Consider the following 12,165-nt stretch of genomic DNA (forward strand, 5'->3'; position numbering starts at 1 on the left):
TCATGACCTATAACGATCAATTGGATGAAGAACAAACAAAAGTTATTAATTGACTTTTGTCTGAAATTCAATTCACTTGATCGATGAACCGACTTCAAAAGGCTATAAAAAACTCCCCTTAGACAAACCAAAGGCAATGATCATAATCATAAGTCCTCAATCCACTTCAGACAAAATCCGCCATTAAAATTTTCAAGTTTTTCTTGAAAATTTTGAAATTTTGTATAAGGCCCTAACACTCAGTTCTGGTTAATCACAAAGCTTCTAAAAAAGAGCTTGGGAGTGTTCTCCAATTAACTATAAGCTTCCATTAATGGTGTAATTTAACTTATGAGTTCAAATTGAAATTTTCATATTTTAGTTCAGTCAGTCTTTATTATTGCTTGATTATTCGATTTCATGATTTAAAAACAATCCTAAGATCATTTTTAAGCTTTATGTTGAACTTAATTCAAGTGAATCAAGCTAGATTGAAAATACCCGAATATAATTTCAAAATTGGGTTTATGTTCTTGAGCTCTAACTCTCGGATTATAATTTGAAAACTTTCCTAACATCTTCTAAATTATGTTATGAATGATTTTGGATCAATTTTAATCGATTCAAGCATGTCTGCTTAAAAATCAAGATTTTCGAAAACTGAAAAAAAAAACTAGTTTTTTGAATCAGTTAAAACGAACATCCAGTGAGTTGGAAAAAAAAAGTTACAGAGTGAAAAGCTTAATTGGAGTTTTAGGGTTCAACTAAATTGGTAAAGAAAGTTATTATGAGCATCATTGGGTATTGGTCACAACAAATTGTCCTTCCAAAGAATGTTATGAATGAACTAGATCAAATTATGAAAAACTTTATTTGGGGAAATCAAGGACATGGGGGAAAGAAGGTGAGGTCTCAATGACCATGTCGTTGAGTTGAAGCAAGGACGGACAATTTCTTGTACTCAATGACCATGTCGTTGAGTGTAGTAACTAGGTCGTCTCGAGTGAACTCTTCAGAGGCAAAGTCAAATACCTCTTCATCGTTGGCCATGAAGCATCTGACTTCATCATCATCACTAGATTTAGAGTCTTTTTGAGCCCATTTTCTTTTGCTTTCTTCAGCCACAATTGTCTTTTGATCCTTATTGTGGTTGGATGATTTATTCTTCTCCATGGGTTTCTGATCAGCTGGCTTCTTGTCGTCTCTCCTTAGCTTTCAGAATTCAGACTTGTAGTGACCTAAAGTATCATAGTTAAAACAAAGAATGTTAGCATTGTAATCATTGGAGTTGTTATTGTGGTGGTAGGATGAGTTGAATTTTTTTCATGAATTGGCCAAACTTCTTGACAAGTAAGGTTATTGCATCTTCGCTGAACTTCTCGGCTATCTTGACGGGTTCAAGGACCGCCGACTCCACAAATGACACCAACGCCCTAGTTACGTTCGAAGATGATGGCTCATCTTCATTTCTTGAATTCATCTCAAACTCATAGGCTTTCAGATCTTCGAACAAGTCATGCAGCTGCATCTTGTGAAAGTTTCTGGATTCCCTAATCATGGTTGTCTTAACTTCCCAAACACTGGGAAGAGCCTTCAACGCTTTAACTATGATTTCCTTGTTCCCATAGACCTTTCCCAAAATGGCAAGTTCATTTACGATGCTGGTGAAGCGTTCATCGAATTCATTCATCGTTTCTCCGGGACGCATTTTGATGTTATCGAACTTTTGAATAGCAACCATGATTTGTTCTCTTTGGTTTGTTCGTTTCCCTCATTGAGTTGAATAATCTTCTCCCATACTTCTTTGGCAGTAGTGCATACTCTAATCTATGCAAAAGTATTTTTATCTAAAGTACCGTATATGGCGTTTCTGGCCAAATTGTCGAGGTTGTTCTTCCTTTTATCATCATTTGTCCAATTGCATATTTCCTTCTCAATCTTGATCGGGCCGTCAGTAATAACATACCACATGTCGTCATTTAGTAGGGCAAGATACACGTTCATACGTAGCTTCCAATCAATGAAGTTTTTACTTTTGAACATGGGAGGCTTGTTGAATGAAGACATGATGATATTTGAATGCTTGAGAGTAGAAACTGGCTGCTCTGATACCACTTGTTAGGATCGGGATCAACGATAGAGACTAGGGTCTAACTATGTTGAATGCTTACACACACTTTATTTGATATTAACTCTATTAAAAGTTAATATTCGTTTTTACTCTTTGTAAATCGTCACAAACTCTTGAACGAAGTTCAAGTACATAAATGTTTGTTTCGACTTGAAGCACTACAACATGATTAGGATGATGCGATAGAAAAGAGTACAAGGCACAAAAGATGTTTATGGATGTTCGGAGTAAAAGCTCCTACGTCACCCCTTCTTCTCAACTTTGAGAAGGATATTCACTAGAAGATTTGATTAAATGCAACACTTGTACAAACCTAGTCGAACAACCAAGACTTAGTTAATGCCTGTTTTCGAACTCCTAGTACACTCACTCTGTTGAACAGAAACAAATTCTGTCAACTTACAACACTGAATACTCACACAGAATAGGTAGTATGTAATACAATTTTGACACTCTAACAAACGTGGAAGGCTTTTAGAGCTTGATAGAACAATAAGACAATTGGTTTTTTGCTCGTATTGTAGAAGTAGTTGATCGCGTATGTGTTATGTCACCTTGTATGTATACTTGTCCTCTGCCTTCTTCTTAAATAGTCAATCTGCAATGGTCATATAACATACACATTTTCTTCATAGGACGCCAGTCCTTATTTGATTGGTTGAGTTTCAAGAGAGTACATTAGTTATTAGATGAGATATTTTTTGATCTTGTCTGTATTTGAATGATAGTAAACCAAATTGTCATTAATGTGATTAAAATATTCGAGGAATGTATATCTCAAAAGGTTTGACTTGTCTTTGGTTCTTTTAGCATAGCTCTTCTACTGCCAAAAGATCTTCATCAGTCTTTGCACAAAAATGGAAACAAGTATCTAGGACGTATAAAGTTGACATCTACATCTATCGGAAGCATCCTTATATGGTACCGAGGCTGGTAAATTATAGGAAGTAGGAAAGACCGGAAGCGCTTCAATATAATACTGATTTTATTGAAAAAACGATTTTAATAAAATACCGGACGCGCTTCTGTACTGGAAGATAAACCGGACGCGTCCCTTATATAAAACCGATGTGTGAAATACCGGCTACACTTTGATAAAATACCGAAGTCCAAACTACCGGTTATGCTTTGATAAAATACTAGATACGCTTCAATATAAAACTGATTATACAAAATACCAGACGCGTGTTTATATAAAACCGATTATATAAACTACGGAACGCGTCTTCATAAAATGCTGATTTGCAAAATACCGGACGCGTCCCTTAATATAAAACTGATACGTAAATAACCGACTATACTTCAATATAATACCGGAGAGCAGACAGGCCGGGCACGCTTTATAAAATATCGATCTTTAAAGAATACCAGATACGTGTTTGTAAAATACCGATTTATAAACTACCGGAAGCACCTCTTTTATAAAGCTGAAGTTTGCAAAATACTGAACAACTTTTTCTTTTCGGTTTTCTTTAATTCTGCATATGATTAAATTAACATAGTTAAGTTCTTACTTATATGCTAATAGTTAATTAATACTAACAGTTGATTAACTATTTTGACTTAACAATTTCTCCATTTTTGATTATTTAAACTAAATATTCAAAACATGGTGATTTTATAGTCATTGGCTAATTATCCTAAGTTAATTAGTTACTTTAATCTAACATCAACCTTTCTCGCAAAGCCACCACCTCTGGAATCATTAGATTTTGAAAAATTTGTGTGGCCGTTGTTGAATAAAGGACGTGATGACCTATTGAAAGCATGTAAAAATGGTTAACACAAACAAATTAAGAAATAAGCATATTTTTTATAGTTCATACCTTCGTATAACTTGACAAGTAAACCAATCACAACTACTAGAATAGGATCTTGGTTGTTAGATCCCTCAACAAATTCAAATTAGTTGCCTATGTTTCCCCATAAAGTTAGGTTAATATCTTCTCCACTATAAGATAACACATACAAAATGTAAAAATTAAAATATTTAATCGAGTAAAAAAATCAAAAGAACTCATTTAACTTTTAGATTTATAAATGACCAACCTATCAAATTGAAGGCTCAAACTACGCCTCGCAACTAGGTTATATCCAGTTTTGTTAAAAGTATTGGAGTCGAAACTGATAAAACGAGCTATAACAACTATTGTTAAAATTATCTTAATTAGATCCTAATTTAATGTGTGAGAAATTAAAATCTGAATGCGGCGGGAAGCGTACCTTAATTAATTGCATGAATCTTCTCTTTCCTTGTAATAGAAAAAGTCTTTAATCTTTCTTTCTTTAGACTTTCTTTTTGTGAAATGATTCTTCTTCCATTTGATGAGTAAGTCAATAGTTTTCTCTCTCTATTGATGGGTACGCAAAGGAGAATTGACATTACATCAAATGGGGAATATTACCATTACATATAACCAACAATAAGTTAGTTATTATGGTTTGACAATTTCTAATTTAGCCCTTCATAAAATTAGAAATGCCACTTAGGTATCATCACTTTATATTCATGACAAATACACCCATAAGCCATAAACTTAATTTCACATTAGATCACATTATTTTGGCTTATATTAAATATGACACATGCACAATTATTTACTATACAAGTGACCCTAAAAATTCCAACAATCTCCCACTGGGTCACGTATGTACAAAAAAATAAATGTATCAACCATGATGCGCTTGGAGTTTTATGTCATCTCAATCATATGTTGTATAAATAATTTTATCAATTAAACATATCAATATAGGACCAAAGAGCTCGTCGTTGTATTTAAGCACACAACTAGACCCAACAATGATCACATAAATCAATACAATTAATTGACAAATCATATCATGAATGTGAGGAATGAAAATTCCATGCAAGGTGATCTTTTCATGTCAATTTTCAACTGGTCCTACTTGACTTTAGTGAGATCATACTTTAAACATAATTATACAAAGTGTAATGAACTGAATAATACTTAGTTTCTGATCAGAATAAAAAACCTCATAAATATCTATAAAATAACTAAACTGAAAGACAACCAAACTACATGTTAGAAAATAAACCGTTAAGTCATATCAAGTATATTAATTGGTTTAAATATAACAAAAAGGTGTTGTAGCGTAGTGGTAAACACCCATGTCTGTCACACAGGTGATCAGAGATTAAATCTCACCGACTGCAAATAATATTTAAAGTTTTGTTATTTCAAGGAAGCTGAGCAAAATACGAAATTTACCTATAGGCAAGATCGACTCGACAATGTATACCGGCTCAGTCAAACGGAGTTCGGTCAACCGGATCGGTCAAAGCGTTCGGTCAACCGGTTCGGTCAAGAAGTTCAAAATCCGGACAGGTTCAACCTGTGTGCAGAAATCCGGACAGGTTCAACCTGTGTGCAGAAATCCGGACAGGTTCAACCTGTGTGCAGAAATCCGGACAGGTTCAACTTGTGTGCAGAAATCCGGACAGGTTCAACCTGTGTGCAGAAATCCGGACAAGTTCAAGTTCAGAACCGGTTGAATTGTAAACCTTAAGAACGGCCAAGAAAAATCTAACCGGTCAGAATATCAAACCGGCCAAAAGAAGCAAATGAACAAACCTGAAGTTATCAGGTTGAATATCAAACCGGCCAGAAGAAGCAAATGAACAAACCTGAAGTTATCAGGTTGAATATCAAACCGGCCAGAAGAAGCAAATGAACAAACTGAAGTTATCAGGAACGGTCAAGAATCTGACCGGTCAAGAATCCAACCGGTCAAGTAATCAAACCGATTAGAAGAAGAAGAAAATGATGTATCCAAAACCGGAAGTTATCCGGTTAACCTGAAGCCATGAACAACCGGTAGACATCCTAAACCGAAATACAGTATCCAACCGGAAAACTGATGAGAAGACTATTTAGAGAAAGAAGTCAAGAATATCAAACTAAGTACAACTTACAAATCGGTGCAAACAGATACTTTGGGTATCTGCAGAAGATAACATCAAAGGATTAGACTGTGACATTGCCATATTCATACAAGTCTGATGATACTCTGCAGGCTGCAGAAGATCGTCCGACAAGATCTTTCCACTCCAAGATAAATCAAAGACGAAATCTTCCAGGTACAGGCAACTGTCCAACCGACAGTTGCCATATTAAGTAAAACACAAACCTAGCCGGTTTGACCGCCAGGTTTGAAGATTTGACCGCCAGGTCTGAATCACTGAACCTCTGTTCAACCAATCAGATTCAAGGAAATGAAATGTGACCGTTGGCACATTTCACCTATAAAAGAAGGAGCTGAAGAGGAATAAATGCGGTTACAAGTTCTGAGAGTTTTCTACAACCTAAGTCACAAATCGTGTTCTATCTCTCTAAATTAAAAGAGCTTAAGTGTGTAGTTGAAGAGTGATTACAACTTCGGTTACAATTGTACGAGTGTTATCGAGCAGAAAATAAATCTCGATCGGATTGTGTTTGTGTATTCCTTAGTGAATATCCTTCTCGCGGTTTCGAGAGGAAGGGGTGACGTAGGAGTTTATCTCCGAACATCCATAAAATTCTGTCTTGTTATTTACTTTCTGCCGGTATTGTGTTCTAACCGATTCTACTTAAACCGACTTACATCATCATAACCGAATTACCGAATCCCAAAACTGACCTACCATACTCCAAACCGACTTCATCCAAATCCGGTTTTGCCTATCTCGTGTGTGTGCTGCTTCAACCTGAAACAAACCACTTCCGCACTTGAACTCAGTTCAAGGGTTTGTGATAGTTTGTGTAGTATTGAAACCCCGGTGTTAATCTCTAACCGGATTAATCACCAACCTTTGAGTGAAACGCGCTAACCGGCCAGACCCCGGTCCGCCAGCCGCGACCTAGATCCTAACAATTGGTATCAGAGCAGTTAGTTTCAATACTCAAGCAAGCATGTCTTTTGATAGGCCCCCAATGCTAGAAGGTGACGACTTTGCCAACTGGAAGGCACGCATGCACCTGCATCTAATCACCATGGATGACGAGATGCAGTTCATTCTGGCTGAAGGACCGATAAAGATTGATAAAGACAGAAAGGATTGGACAACTGAAGATAGGAGAAGAAATAATCTGGACAACCATGTCAGAAACCGCATCTCTAACGGTTTGGACAGAAATACGTTCTGTAAGGTCAGAGACTACAAAACCGCAAAGGAAATATGGGAAGCGGTGATTCAGATTCATGAGGGAAATGAGAGAACCAAAGAAAACAAGATAGTGGTGGCTACCTAAAAGTTTGAAAATATCAAGATGAGACCGGGAGAAACAATGAGAGAATACAGTGTGACCGGTTCACAGATGTAATCGACGAGCTATCAACTCTTGGAAAGAAGTATGACAACAAGGAAGTCATCATGAAAGCGCTAAGATCTCTTCCAAGTGCATGGGACATAAAGACAATGGTGATGAGGGAATCAAACTGTCTAAGCAAGATGAAGCTACACGATGTATTCGAATATCTCAAGGCATATGAGTTTGAAATGAGATCTAGGACTGAAGAAGAAGTCTCAACTTCAACCTCAACCAGTGCATTGGTCACATCCACAGAACCGATTGCTCCTGCACCGATCAGAACCGCTGAACAGTTCACTGAGGATGCCATGGCAATGCTTGCACAAAAGTTTGGGAGATTCATGAAGAGAAGCCAACCGACAAACAACAACTATAACTACGGTGACAAATATAATATTAGATGCTATAACTGTAATTGTTTGGGACATTTTAGGTGGGAATGTAGAAAACCAAGGCGGGATGACCGGAAACCAGACGATCAGAATCACCGAAATAACTATCAACAAACTGGTAAAGGAAGTGAAGCTCATTAAGCACTGATAGTCGGTGATGGAGGAAGTCTATGAGCTCACAGTGACAGTGATGATGAACTTACATGTCTCATGGCAAACGAGGAACAGGTATTTGACTCTCCTTGTGAAGAATTTACTAAAGATGAGTTATTTAATGCACTAAATGACATGGTAGTAGAGTATAAGAATCTACTAACACTAATACCAGCCCAGTTCAACTTTAGAACCGACTCCATAGCACCTACCTTGACCGAACCAAAGACCATACAACCTGATAAAACCCTGGAAACCGAGGCAGCACTTGAACTATCCTCTGAGACCGAACATCTCAAGGAGTCAGTTCAAGAGTTGACCGAGGAGGAAGATGCCTGAACCTAGTATCAAATGGCCGCATGGAAAAGATCCAGTGAAATGGTGAACAGAATGTGTAGTTATAATAGACACCCTAAGTGCATGTTTGGTCTTGGATACAAAAACAACAAATCCAACAACTGGAACCACTTCGACAAAATGAGGCTCACAAAGGATAATCTCCCCTTTGTAAGTTTTGTCAGGAGTTCCTTAACCGATGAAGAGGAATTAAGTGCCTCATACCCGGAAGACAAACTAATCTATGTAGGTCCAACTGATTCCGAAAGATGGCTTCACCCTGAGAAAAGGAAAGCCAACTGGTCCAAAGGTATGCAAGCCAATCCACGACCGCATAGGATAAATCAAAGACCACCTCCAAGTAAGGCCCTCTTAGGGAAGCAGAAAGACTCCAAACCGAGTGCAAGAAAACTAGTTAAAACCATAACCGGGAAAGTCGCCCGACTTATTAAAGTCTGGATACCCAAGGGACTAATCGCTTGTGGACCCAAGTAATGTGGGTACAAAATAGTTGTAAATATGTATATTTTGCAGGATATAAAGAAACGGCTAGGAAACTCTGAGTGGTACCTGGATAGCGGTTACTTCAGACACATGACTGGAAACAACAATCTTCTAACTGACATCAGAATAGAAACCGGTGCAATGATCACATTCGGTGACAACTCAAAAGATAGAAATGTGGGCAAGGGTAAGATTGTCCATGGTAACTTAACAATTGATAATGTACTCTTAGTTGAAAACTTACATTTTAATTTGTTAAGCATTAGTCAGATGTGTGATGCTGGATACACTGTAGAATTTCTTAAACATGCATGCTTAGTTAAAAACTCTCAAGGTATCATACTGTTAACCGGAAATAGGTTAGGAAATATTTACAAGGTAGATTGTAAAAATAAAGTAGAATATCCGGTTTGCATGGTAGCTAAAACCGATTAAACATGGCTATGGCATAAAATGTTGAACCACTTAAACCTGAAAACTTTAAACTATATTCGCGGTAAAAAGCTAGTTGAAGGAATTCCTGATATAGTATTTAATAAGGATAAGGTCTGTTCAGCATGTCAAATGGGTAAACAAACTAGGTCAACCTTCAAAAGTAAAGGACACATTCAATCTAATCGATGCTTAGATCTTCTTCACATGGACCTATTTGGACCAATTAGGGTCGTCAGCCTAGGAGGTATGCTTTATACTATGGTAGTTGTTGATGATTACTCTAGGTATACATGGGTAATATTCTTGGCATCCAAACGTGAAACCGCATCAAATCTGATTACACTGCTTAAACGTTTGCAAAATGAAAAATCAACACGCATTAATAGCATTAGGAGTGATAGAGGAACCGAATTTACAAACAGTACTCTAAATGCATTCCTTGATGAATCCGGTATTAGACACGAGTTGTCTAGTGCTAGGACTCCTCAACAGAACGGCCTGACTGAGAGAAGAAACCGAACTCTCAAGGAAGCCGCAAGGTCCATGATAGCCGATTCGGGTATTGCCCAAAAATTCTGGGCTGAGGCTATCAATATTGCATGTCACACACAAAACCGGTCTCTAATTAACAAGTTTCACAACAAAACACCGTATGAAGTATACTTTGATATGACTCCTAACCTTAAGTATCTTAAGATTTTCGGATGTAAATGTTACATTCACATAAATGGCAAAACCTACCAATCTGCTTTTGATGCAAAATCCGATATTGGGATCATGTTAGGTTACTCAGCAGGTAGCAAAGCTTATAGAGTGTACAATACTAGAACTTTAACCGTGGAGGAATCACTTCATGTCGTTTTTGATGAATCGGTTGAAAGCAACACTGCATCATCCTTTGATCTACACAACAGACTGGAAAACAACAATATCCATTCTGATAATGAAGATGAGATTCCTATTTTTAGACGGTTTGTCCATGACCAAATGGATAATGATGACACCCAGCCGGATCAAGCTGTCACACGGCAGGAAGCTGACACCTCGGTTCAAACTGAGGAAATTGGTCGGTCTGACACTTTTGTTCAGCCTACCGATATATCTAGTCTTGATCAAGTAACGGTGATTTGGTAGACACTCCTGAACCGAATCTCAAAAGGAACACAAATCATCCTCCTGAGCTAATTATAGTTGATCCTTCAGAACCAGTTCGAACTAGGCGACAAATCCTGGAGGAATATTTTAATTCCGCTTTTATATCCCAGATTGAGCCGAAAAGAGTGGATGAAGCATTGTCAGATCCAGATTGGATCTTAGGAATGCAAGAAGAGTTAAACCAGTTTGAGAGTAATAAGGTCTGGTACCTAGTCCCTAGACCGAAAGATCAACCAGTCATAGGAACAAGATGAGTATTTAGAAATAAACTCAATGAAGACGGTTTGGTCACGAGGAACAAAGCAAAATTAGTGGCACAAGGATACAAACAGGAAGAAGGCATTGATTTTAAAGAATCATTTGCCCCTGTAGCTAGGATTGAAGCCATTAGGATTTTTCTAGCCTTTATTGCCTTCAAAAATTTTAAAGTTTTTCAAATGGATGTTAAAAGTGCATTTTTGAATGGTGACCTACGTGAGGAAGTATATGTTGAATAGCCACCCGGTTTAAAAAATGCTGATCTGCCCAACCATGTATACCGCTTAAACAAAGCTTTATACGGTTTAAAGCAAGCTCATAGAGCCTGGTATGATACACTAACCGCATTTCTGTTAAAACATGATTTCACCATAGATTCGGTGGACAAAACACTATTTAAATTTGAGAAAAAGGAACACATTCTACTTGTTCAAATATATGTAGATGATATCATCTTCGGTTCAACCGATCCTAAGCTATGTGATAAATTCTCAACCCAAGTATACTAGGAACTTCTAAAGAAATTTGGGATGGATACATGCTCCTCGGCCGCTACTCCAATGAGCTCATCGGTCAAATTGGACAAGGATGATGACAGCCAAGCAGTAGACCTGACTGCTTACCGAGGAATCATCAGTTCTCTTCTATACCTAACAGCAAGTAGACCAGATATATTATTTGTAGTCGGTGAGATTTGATCCCTGATCACCTGTGTGATAGACATGGGTGTTTACCACTACGCTACATCACCTTTTTGTTATATTTAAACCAATTAATATACTTGATATGACTTAACGACTTATTTTCTAACAATTTCTCCCTTTTTGATTATTTAGAATAAATATTCAAAACTTGTAATCGTTGGCCGGTTTAAAATTAACTTACTTAATTTTTCTAACAATTTCTTCCTTTTTGATTATTTAGAATAAATATTCAAAACTTGTAATCGTTGGTCGGTTTAAAATTAACTTACTTAATTTTTCTAACACTACAAACTCCCACTGAAGTTAGTGATTATTGATCTCTACAACACTCATACGAGCAATATTCTTATGAAAGACACTGAACGATAATCCTTTATCAAGAGGTTCATAACCATAGAGTTTGTACATAAATATTTTATAGAAATTTATCCACTTTGTATCATTTCTTTCATAACAATAAACTTGATGTCAATATCCCCTTATTTGATGTCTAGTAACATGTCGTAAATTCCGCTGTAATAGTGGATGACGTCATAAGTGTGTGTTTGACACTTCTTCAAAAACGACAAAACCAGCTAGCAAAAAATATAACCCGAATTGGATTTCATACTATTTTGGCATTCCGTAAGATCGAAGTTAGAATACTCAATGATCTCAAGACTTTCCGACTTTCTATATGTGAGCATTTAATTCTTAGTTCTTTTCAAATATCTCGTAAGTATTGGCTACTTAATGTCAAGCAAAATTTGTGACAAACAAAATGTCACCCATATATAAAACCATACATAGACGTTTACTCCCATTAAACT

This window comes from Impatiens glandulifera, chromosome 1, assembly GCF_907164915.1.
Source record: "Impatiens glandulifera chromosome 1, dImpGla2.1, whole genome shotgun sequence".
NCBI classification, from domain to species: domain Eukaryota; kingdom Viridiplantae; phylum Streptophyta; class Magnoliopsida; order Ericales; family Balsaminaceae; genus Impatiens; species Impatiens glandulifera.